The sequence below is a fragment of the Callospermophilus lateralis genome, chromosome 17 (assembly GCF_048772815.1).
Source record: "Callospermophilus lateralis isolate mCalLat2 chromosome 17, mCalLat2.hap1, whole genome shotgun sequence".
Lineage (NCBI taxonomy): Eukaryota > Metazoa > Chordata > Mammalia > Rodentia > Sciuridae > Callospermophilus > Callospermophilus lateralis.
In genome coordinates, this window is record NC_135321.1 from 13,930,128 (window position 1) to 13,940,396 (window position 10,269).

Here is a 10,269-nt window from a genome sequence, read left to right on the forward strand (position 1 = left end):
TTCCTGGAGTTTCTCTGGCTCAGAAATCAGGCCAGCCTCTTCCAGGCTCTCAAGCAGTGTGAACTGTGTCATTTCTCTGCCTCTCTGAAATTCTGTTTAGAACTGTGATGTGGATTAAGGACACGATTAGATACAATGTTGAGTTGAGGAGAATCAAGAGAAAGAATCAAAGGTTAAGGCTCTTGTTTCATTGGGGAATATCATCTTTTAGATATTGGACTTTCTAGAATATATATATATATATATATATCATATTAGGTTGCTGAGGTTCTTGCATAGTTGCTGGTACTGGCCTCCATATATATATATATATATATATATATATATATATATATATATATATATATATATATATGCAAGAACCTAGCAACCGAATATGATCTTTTCTCAAAAAAAAAAAAAAAATGGACTGGGGATGGGACTCAGTAGTAAAGTGCCCCTGTGTTCAATCCCCAGTACCAAATAATTAATAAAAATTATATACTACTGTATTTTTCTACGTGATATGAAGATATGCGTATGTGTGTATTGCATTTTATTAAGTGTATCCACAGTTTCACTCTCCATGGTTTCAGTTACCCATAATCAACTGTGGTCAAAAATATTAAATGAAAAATTCCAGAAGTAAATAGTTTACAAATTTTAAAGAGCTTTTATTGCAGTATGTTGTTCATAATTATTTTATTATTTATGATTATTTTTAATCCCTGACTATGCCTAATTTGTAAATTAAAACCTGTCATAGGAGTGTATAGGAAAAGCAGTGTGCATTGTTCAGTTCTATCTACTGTTGCATTTTCAATCATCTACTGGGGGTCTACTATACATAAAAATCCCCATCTACTCACATACTCGCGCACACACACGTACACACTCTTAGGTATTGTTTTAGTCACTTTTTCTACTGCTGTGACCAAAAGACCTGACAAGAACAATTTTAGGAGGAAAAGTTTATTTGGGGCCTATTTTGGAGGTCTGAGTCCATAGAAGGCTGGCTCCATTTCTCAAGGCTCAAGGTGAGGCTGAACATCATGGCAGAAATTGTGTGGCAGAAGAAAGCAGCTGGGAACATGGAAACAGGAAACAGAGAGAAAGCTCTGCTCAAGAAGGACAAAATATACACCCCAAAGGTATGCCCACCCACCCTAGGGACCCACCCCTCCAGTCAGACCCTACCTGCCTACAGTTACCACCAATAATCAGGGGATTAATGCACTGATTAGATTTATTTTTTGTCTCTAAATTTTCTTGCATTGTTTCAAACATGAGCTTTTGGGAGGCACCTCACATCTAAACCATAGCAGACACACACACACACACACACACACACACACACACACACACACAATATGTTCCTTCTTTTTCTTAGTTCTATGTTGGGCCTAGGACTCTCCTTCTTGGGAAAAGCGCTCTTCCTTAAAAGTTCTCATGGAATGTTTAAGAAAGAAGGTGTGCAGGATGAGTGACACATAGACCTTACCTGATCTAGGCAGAAGGGGACCATGTTCACCCGTGGTCTGGATCAGCTCAGTGGATGGGGTGCCCCTCCCCCCCCCAGGGGGGTGTGGTTTTACAGTCAATGCCCTGACCAAAAATATTAGGGGCATTGTTTGCACACCATCTCACACATACCCTTTAAGAACTTTCAGCTGCAGTTCAGCAACAGTCAGACAGGGTGGCCTATCTTTCTTTTGTGCCTACTGAGCAACTCTGGCCAGTCCACTGATGGATTTCTCTCCCTTTTCGAAAGAGCTCCTCTTCTCCAAAGTTATAACTAATCAAACAATTCAAAGCAGCTCTTTGGGAAGGGGAGTCTTCAAGAATGGGTCCTGATTCTGTAGCTCAGAGAGGTTCTCATTGCAGAGGAAAACAGTAGAGTGAATGAATGGGGAAAAATAAAAACAAAACAACAATTTCATAGCTGCGATATCCCTCTCTCTAAGAATGGTAGAGGGGGCTGGGGTTGTAGCTCTGTGGTAGAGCATTTGCCTGGCACATGTGAGGTTGGATTCTCTGCACCACATAAAAATAAAATGAAGGTATTGTGTTCATCTACAACTAAAAAAAAAAAAAAAAGAAAGAAAGAAAGAAAAAAGAGTGGTAGAGGGAGTCCGATTTAAATCCAGGTAAGAATCAGACTCATTTCCTAGGTGAACAGAATCTTGGAGAAGCTCTTAATGAAGGACTGCAGTTGCTGATTGTTGACCTGATTTTTTGCATGAACCACAGTTCTGTTTCCAAAACCTGACCAATCTGATCTTTGCATATACCTGAATCAGCAAGTTTACAAGGAAAACATCAGGGTCCTCTTTGGAGATATATTAAGGTTTGAGGTAATAATAAGATTTTTACTTTTTAATTAAAAGAGAATGCTAGCCCGGTCCCTGATTGATCACCAGCTTGGAAGAGAGGACTTTTGCACCAAGGCCTGCTGACTGGAAACATACTAAAAAGGTGTCCCCTCTGTAGCCACTCTTTCTTGATTCAGTAGTGGCTTGGTTTACCTGGATTTCTAGGCTACTGGGAGCCAGCAGGTGGTGGAAAGATGAATAAAAGCTGTGCTGAATCTGGGGAACCAGCTAGAGCCACAGATTCACCAAAGAGCAAAGGGGAAAATGGTCTAATGTGAGCTGGAATAAATCTTTCTGGGTTTTCTGTGAGCTGCACACTAGCCACGTGAGGTAAGCCATCCTATTTCACACCTGAGAAAACCAAGGTTTAGGGATGCTCATGAGACATCTTGGAAGTAGACCTGGGGGAAGAATCCAAGTCTCTTGGTTCCTAACATTAGAAATCTGGCAAGTTGCCTAGGGTGATTTGGGATCCCTTCCTAATTTGTCCCTCTGTCTTTTGACTACAGAGGATTATTAATTGATAGTACTGATATGGGATGCTATAAATTTTGTTTCCTAAGGACACAGAATAGAATCCTTTTGTCTGTAACCACAAAGGCACAATGGCCTGAAACTGGTGTGGCCCAAGTTTGGGGTCTCTTGTGACTGTCCTCTCTACTTTCCCCATGTCTGACGTGTGTGGATTCTAGGCTATGGCATATGTGGAAGGCACATAGTGTTCCAAAGACCCTCTTTGGACTGTTAATGCACATTGCTCTGGAGATTAACATTTTTCCAAATTTAAGTATCCCTGGCATCAGTTTCTGCAGTTCACCTTCTCCAGGCAGATGTTGGCTGATTTTATAATTTTGTCCATGGCTGAACTCTAGCAGTGGGTTTTGTACAGATGGAAAAGTAGACTCAGACTGATTTCTCTTCTGACCTTTTCAAAGTCAAATGATGGATTCCATAAAATGTCACCAGTGCTTCTGAATCTCTTCGGTCTCCTCAGAAGTGTGACCACCAAGGAAAAGCTTTTATTTCTCCAGCGGCAGGTATTAACTGCAAGGGGTCAGGCAACCCTGACTTGCATATCACTGAAAGACTAAAGAGGGAGGAGAGCATGTTTGAGTTAGCTGAATCCTCCCAGTTAGAGGCTGCCTGGAGGTGCTCAGTGTATCAACCTAACTTCACCTGACAGAGTGGGAAAGAGGCTCAGCCTTATCCCCACCTTGAACCACACTGAACTTGGTGGTGGTGCTTAATTAAACCCAAGTCATCTTACCCAAGCAGAAAGAAATTTTCAGAGATCAAAATTAAAGGATTTGGGGGTGGGTCAGACCTTGCCTGCAGCTATGGAGAGTTTCAGGTAGTGTATGAACTTTCTAGAACTTCACTTCTACCAACAGGAAAAACTGGTCATCATATTTTCAGAAGGAGGGTTTAAGAAGTGTGGCATGCTTAGAGACACTTGGAGGTATCTGCATTGGCTCTGTTCCATTTTACCTGTACTTTACCTGTACACCCAGGTAAAGGTAAAGATTTACCTTTAATCAGGAAAGATTGTGGTGATGAGTGGTCACTCAAGATCTAAGGCCCACGGCGTATGAATGGACAGATGTCTAAGTTCTAGAGCCATTTTCATAATGATCCTGGGTAATTCATTTCAATTTCTTGGTTCTCCATTTTCTATCCTGTAAAAAAGAAATGGCACCTTAATCTCTAATAGCCTCAGTCTCTGCTTTTTCCCGAAGGATGAAACTTGCTACCTAACTTTGAGATCTGACCTTTAGCTTTGTAGTTCAGCATATAGTTTCTTGGGTAGCTTGTATTAGAATTGCCAATCTTCAAGGGATGAAAACAGCTCGGAAAAAAATAATCCTATCAATTTCTTCCTTGAATTATATTTGATCAAATGCCAAGGCTGAAATGCCACTAAAAAGAAAAAAAAACAAAGCAGAAAAAAATTAGAATTCACTGAACTTTCCCCCTTTGCCCTGGGCTTATTTTCATGTTCTAGTTTGTTTGAATGTACAACCAAGTTGTTAATGTTTTCTGTTTAATAAACAGAACATCTGTAAACTCTGCTCCTTATGTTCTGGATCAGCTTGGCTCTTAGCTAATGGAGGACTAGGTTGAGCCACAAGACTCAAGGTCACTTCCACGGTACTTTCATTGTGTTCTCCATATTAATGCCTGCCCCCCCACCCCTTCTCTGAAACACCCTGCTTTAAATATATCATTGCTTTTTCCCTTAGGACCAGGACAAATAATGCAGCCCACACCATACACAGTCCTACGCTGGATTAGCACAATGACTCATATTTGGTGAGCTGTGTTCCTGGGGCTCAAAGAGTGACATTCATTTATACCTTCAGAAGTAATCCTCAGAGCCCTGATGAATTAGTCACCAGGCACTGCTGGCTGCTAAATGGCCTACTTTGGCATCTAGACCTGAGAACCACAGGAGTCTTCATGTAACCTGTCCTTTGTTCTGAGCTTCAGTATGGCCTGGGCTGTGCTAAGAATGTGCTGGTTCTGAATTATACCTGAGAGGGACATCTTGAGAGGCCCAAGAGCACCGGTGTCCTATCAGTGGGACTCTTGCTGCTCCCACACAGGACAGTTTGCATGGTTATCTTTGTTTAGTGACCTTTTGCTCGGCTGTATTTGTTTAGTTAATAACGGTGTCCAACAAAATCAACACTTGGCCGGGCTGGGGTTGTGGCTTAGAGAAAGAGAGCTTGCCTAGCATGCGTGAGGCACTGGGTTCGATCCTCAGCAGCACATAAAAATAAAATAAAGGCATTGTATCCACCTACAACTAAAAAAATAAATGTTAAAAAAAATCATTAAAAAAAAAAATCAACACTTGGAGAAGGACGCCTGAGATCCCATCAGATCTGTGACCCCTTCTCCTCCCGTTCCCATAGTTGGATTTTTCTACCCCCAGCTCCTCCCACCCCTTCCCCATCCTCACTCTGAAGTGTCACTTTTTTATTCACTGTATGTTTTTCTGTTTCTTTTTGGGGTACCAGGGATTGAACTCAGGGGCACTTGACCACTGAGCCACATCCCCAGCCCTATTTTGTCTTTTATTTAGAGACAGGGTCTCACGGAGTTGCATAGCACCTCGCTTTTGCTGAGGCTGGCTTTGAACTCGTGATCCTCCTGACTCAGCTTCCCAAGCCGCTGGGATTACAGGTGTGCACCACCACGCCCAGCTACTGTATGTTTTTCTTTAGAGCTGGTTTTGTTAGAGCATTCATTTTTATGTGTTTCTGTCATTTTGGCCTGTTTTAATTTCAACCGATTGGTTAAAAACATCAAGAAATTCATAATTACAGTTGAATCATTTTCTACAAGTCTTCATTCAGGTGATTTTCCAGCTTCCACACTGGCCCCAAAGGAGGAATTTATTGATACCAATTCTCTTGCTTCCTTTTCTTCTGTTTAAGCAGGTGCCTTTTGGGGCTATTTTCCTTAAACACAAAAATATTGGAAGAAAAATTAAATGATCCACAGGGAAGTAATCTGCTGATGACTTTAGGTTGAACATGTAACTGGGCATGAAAGAGTTAAGCTGCAAATGAATATAAACAGAACAAAATCCACAGCTCACCAGTTGCTGTGGAGGAGGGATTTAGGCAAAAGGGGAATAATGATGTGGCAATGTAAGAAGTAAACACTGGCTAAAGGTCTTGGAGAGCAGATCTGGAACCTAAATTAACTCTTCCTAACCTTGTTTCCTCCCCTTGGCCCATGAGTTTATGTTGAATTGCAAACAGCCCATGAAATCCTTTGGAGACTTTGATCTTTGATAAGCAATCTAAAGATTGAAAGATTATATTTTCTCTCTAATTAAATCTTCCTCTAACCTTGAACTGGGTGCCTGCAAGGTGAGTAGGCGAGACCCAACTAGCTGTGCCAGGAAGGCTGCGAGGACTGGTCCTTCGAAGGAGAGGTCTCCATGATTGTGATTTGCTGCTAGAGTGGCTGAAGCAAAGATTCTGCATTCACATGGGAAAGCAGAGAGAGGGTGAAACATGCTGATGTCAATGCGCAGGGCCCTAAAAATGATCACCCTCTATCAATTTAGTAGGTACATTTGCATTTAAAAGGACAGTCTTTTGCCAGGACCCAGGTACTCTATCAATATTGTAGAAGAGGCAATTGCAGGCACAAAAACAAAACAATAACAAAATGATACTGTGATTACAGCTCTCTGTAACGGTGGGTTCTAAGCATTTGTGGGAGCTATTTTCCCTTGAGGAGAAAGCAGTCATCCTTCCAAGCTGTCCTCTGTGTCCTTTCCTGTCTGTTGTCTTCCCTTTGGCGTCATTAGCGACTTTAAAGATGTAGAGGTCAACCAGTTCATTTTGAGGAACTGGAAATCTCAAGGGCTAAATTGCACTCCCTCAAGGTCACACAGTCAACTAGTAGCAGAGAGACCCGCTGCTCTGGGGCCAGGTGGGATGTTTGAGTCCTGAAGAGCAATCCGACTGCCTTTGCTTTGCTCTCCTTGTCTTCTTGCTGCAGCTCATATGCTGTGAAGTGAACAGGAGGAAGAACTATTCTGGTACAGGAAATATTTCTTCCCTTGGCAGGGAGAGCGATGAGCCCTGAGGAGGTGATGCCGTGGGCCCTCCCATAGAGAGGTGATAGGAGGGCTACCCTAGATCACCGTTGTATTCGTTTTCTGGGGCTGCTATACAGATACCACAGACTGGGTGGTGGGACATCAGGAATGTGCTCTTTCATAGTCAGGAGCTGGAAGTCCGAGGTCAAGGTATCTGAAGGCTCTAAGAAAGAATCCTTCCCTTTCTCCTCCTAGCCTCTGGTGTTGACAGCCCTCCTTCCTGTTCCTTGGTTTGTAGCTCCCTGACTTCCGTCTCTGCTTCCCTAATCACAAGCTGTTCCCATGTGTGTCTGCGTGCTTTCCAACCTCATATAAAGACACGTAATCCAGAATGATCTTATCTCAATTCTTATCTTGATTATACCTGCCAAGACCCTGTTCCAAAAGAGGTCACATTGTAAGGTTCTGGGTAGACATGAACTTTGGAAGCTACTATTTTACCTGATACATCATTTATTCCGAACACTCATTGCTCAAATGCTGCACAGGCTGATGATCTACTCAGCATGGCCGGCCTGTGGGAGAAGCTGCTGGCCACATCACCTTCACTGCCACAGAACATGGATAGAGGGAGCCTCTGCTGTAAGATACAGTGGAGGGCTGGGGTTGGGCTCAGTGGCAGAGTGCCTGCCTCGAACATACGAGTCACTGGGTTCAATCCTCAGCACCATATAAAAATAAATAAATTATATATATATATACATATCATTAAATATATATATATATATTTAATGATTACAGTGGAAAGTGTTAGGGCATGGACACCCAAAGGCCAGTGAGGCATCCAAGAAAACTTCAACTTAGACCCAAATTGGACTTGAATATCAAACTTTAGCTAATGATTCTTGTGCTGGTTTATAACCCACAGAGTCATCAAAATCCATTTCAAGCCAGTCAGGGTGGGATAATCCCAGCTGTAATCCCAGCTATTCAGGAGGCCCAAGCAGGAGCTTGGCAAGTTCCAGTTTGAGAGCCTGTCTCAAAACAAAACAAAACATTAAAAAATGTATACAAGGCCTGGATCTCCTACAGTGGTAGAGCGCTTGCCTAGCATGCAAGAGGCCCTGGGTTCCATTCCCAGCACAGTAAAACAAAGCAAAACAAAAAAGCAGAAGCAAAAGCAAACCGAGTTTACAAATTAGCAAAATTTAGGAGCTCTCGTGATGCATGATTAGTATATGGTACTTAAAAAAAGGCAATTTTTATCCAAAATTCTTTCTCTTTTCCTTTCCCACTTAATTGATAGCTCATTGTACATATATCCAAATATTTTCTACTCCAACAGATCAAGTTAATAAATGAACAACATACTACACATAGTCTTCAATTTCATTATTGGAGATTTTTATTGACTATTATTTTTAAATAAGAATTTTAAAAATTATTTGAATAAATGTGAAAAAATCTAATTAACAAAATAGCTATATATTTTTTTTGTTTGTTTGTTTGCAAGCACATTACAAATGTGAGCTGTTGAAAGACACCTGGGTCAGACAGGCCAAAAGAAGTTCTTTTGATTTGTTTAAAGTTACAATAACAAATGTTTGTACCCCACACAGTCTGCTCCAACTGTACAAATCTTTCATCACTTAGGAGAGTAGTATCTGTCAGGAAACACTGTTTTCCTTATGTCGAGGAAGAAAAATAACCTTGTGGAAATTTCTGCTCACCTCAGAAGCAAATTTCTGCTTTTCCTATTGTAAGCAGCAAAATATTGTTTGTAACTAGGACCCCAAAGTGTTGTGTAAAAAAAAAAACATTATATTAAGAGAAAATTTGATCAAGTCCTTACTATGTGCCAGGCACTAGGCTATTCAATTTAAGGAAACAAGGTCAAAGAGGACCTCATTTTGGGTTCCCTGAGTCCTTCATCCTTGCAGGGTACATGGATGCACACAGCCTGACAAATCCCACATCAGTCCAGGGATGTGGAGCTACATCAGAGGAAGGATTTAATCCTGCCAGGCTGAAGTAGAAGTAAGAACACTTAACCTATGCTGTTAGTGATTTGGGGGCACTTAGCTCTATGTAACATGAAAATACGGCACCAGATATAACAAGATCAGATATAACAAGAAGTAATTGCTGAATCGAGGCTGGCAAGACGTGCTCACCAGCCATGGAAGGTGACCTAGTCATCCAGGGTTTTCCATCTCACTCAAGTGAGAGAGATTAGTGTATGCCTTTTGGGGAAAGACAGGGAGAAGTGTTCTGAAGCAATTGTGCTCAAATGAAAATGACTTTCTTCTTCCTTCCTTTTGGGTTGAGACCTAATTGATTGAACTAACAATTGCAGGCACTTATAGAAGCACTTCTTACCTTTTGGGAGATTTTTAGGGTCATTAACCTGAAGTGCTCAGAACATGACTTATGAGAGACATTAGACCCAATGAAGACAGAGAGGTCCAGGGCCAGGCGTGAACTGTTGACACCACCCAGGGAGCAGAAGCAGGGTCCCCCTTATCTCCAGCTTAGCACTCTTCATAACCTTTGTGTCTCATCACCACTCCAGATTTCTTCTTTTTTAATGGGTAAGTCTTTAAAGTGCAAGATGTGCTGGCACCATTTACATTTTAAGAGGCTTAAATTTTTAATTTTCTTTTCCATTTCATTGGAACATTTTAGAAAGTCGCACAGCTTTTTATTAGTTCACATTCTGAACATATCCTACCACTTTGATCCTAACCCCCACCGAGACTGGGCAGGGCTAGACTTTCAGGGAATCAGTAAAAATAACAAGAAGTTCAGTAGGTAGAGAATGTCCCATGAAGCTGAAGTGAGCCAAAGCCCTCTCTCTACCTTGTGACAGCCCATATGCCATGGAGACAGGTGATGGATTTAGATTTCTGGATTCCGATAGCTCAGTGCTCACAGCTTACCTACCATGTCCTCTGCAGCTTAAGCAATTTTCTTGTCTGTCCCCAGAGCGTTGTCAGGTGGCAGTATACTCTCCTGGCTTCACACTGCTGAATTGCATCAGGCCCGTGCCTGACCCAGGTAGTATCTGTTGAGTTTCCATCTGAGTGACATCCTCATTAGACTTCAAGAGGAACAGTCAGTGGCTCCATTAAAATTTCCTGAATTATTTTGGTTTCTCCTTTAAGCAACTGTTTAACTGGCTCCTGTCCCTTGAGACTAAACATTTTCCTGTGATGGGAGCAAAGGAAATTAATAGCTTCTGGAATGCAGAACAATTGGGTGGGGATTCTGGAAGGAATTCTCCCTTTCCTAAGGTTCTGCTTAGAAGGGAATATTTGTTATCACCTTAGGGGCGCTGAGTCCTGCATTCTGAATATT

At 41.7% G+C, this 10,269-nt stretch overlaps 1 long non-coding RNA gene across 1 annotated transcript; it reads right to left on the bottom strand.

Annotated features, from left to right (window-relative positions):
• Positions 1 to 862: 862 nt before the first annotated feature.
• On the bottom strand, positions 863 to 10,026 carry LOC143382848 (uncharacterized). Its single transcript, XR_013089061.2, has 5 exons — positions 9,856 to 10,026; positions 4,121 to 4,268; positions 3,881 to 4,027; positions 3,277 to 3,438; positions 863 to 1,062 (listed from the first exon to the last, which is right to left on the bottom strand). It is a non-coding gene; the product is annotated as an uncharacterized LOC143382848 (long non-coding RNA).
• Between the last annotated feature and the right edge of the window lie 243 nt (positions 10,027 to 10,269).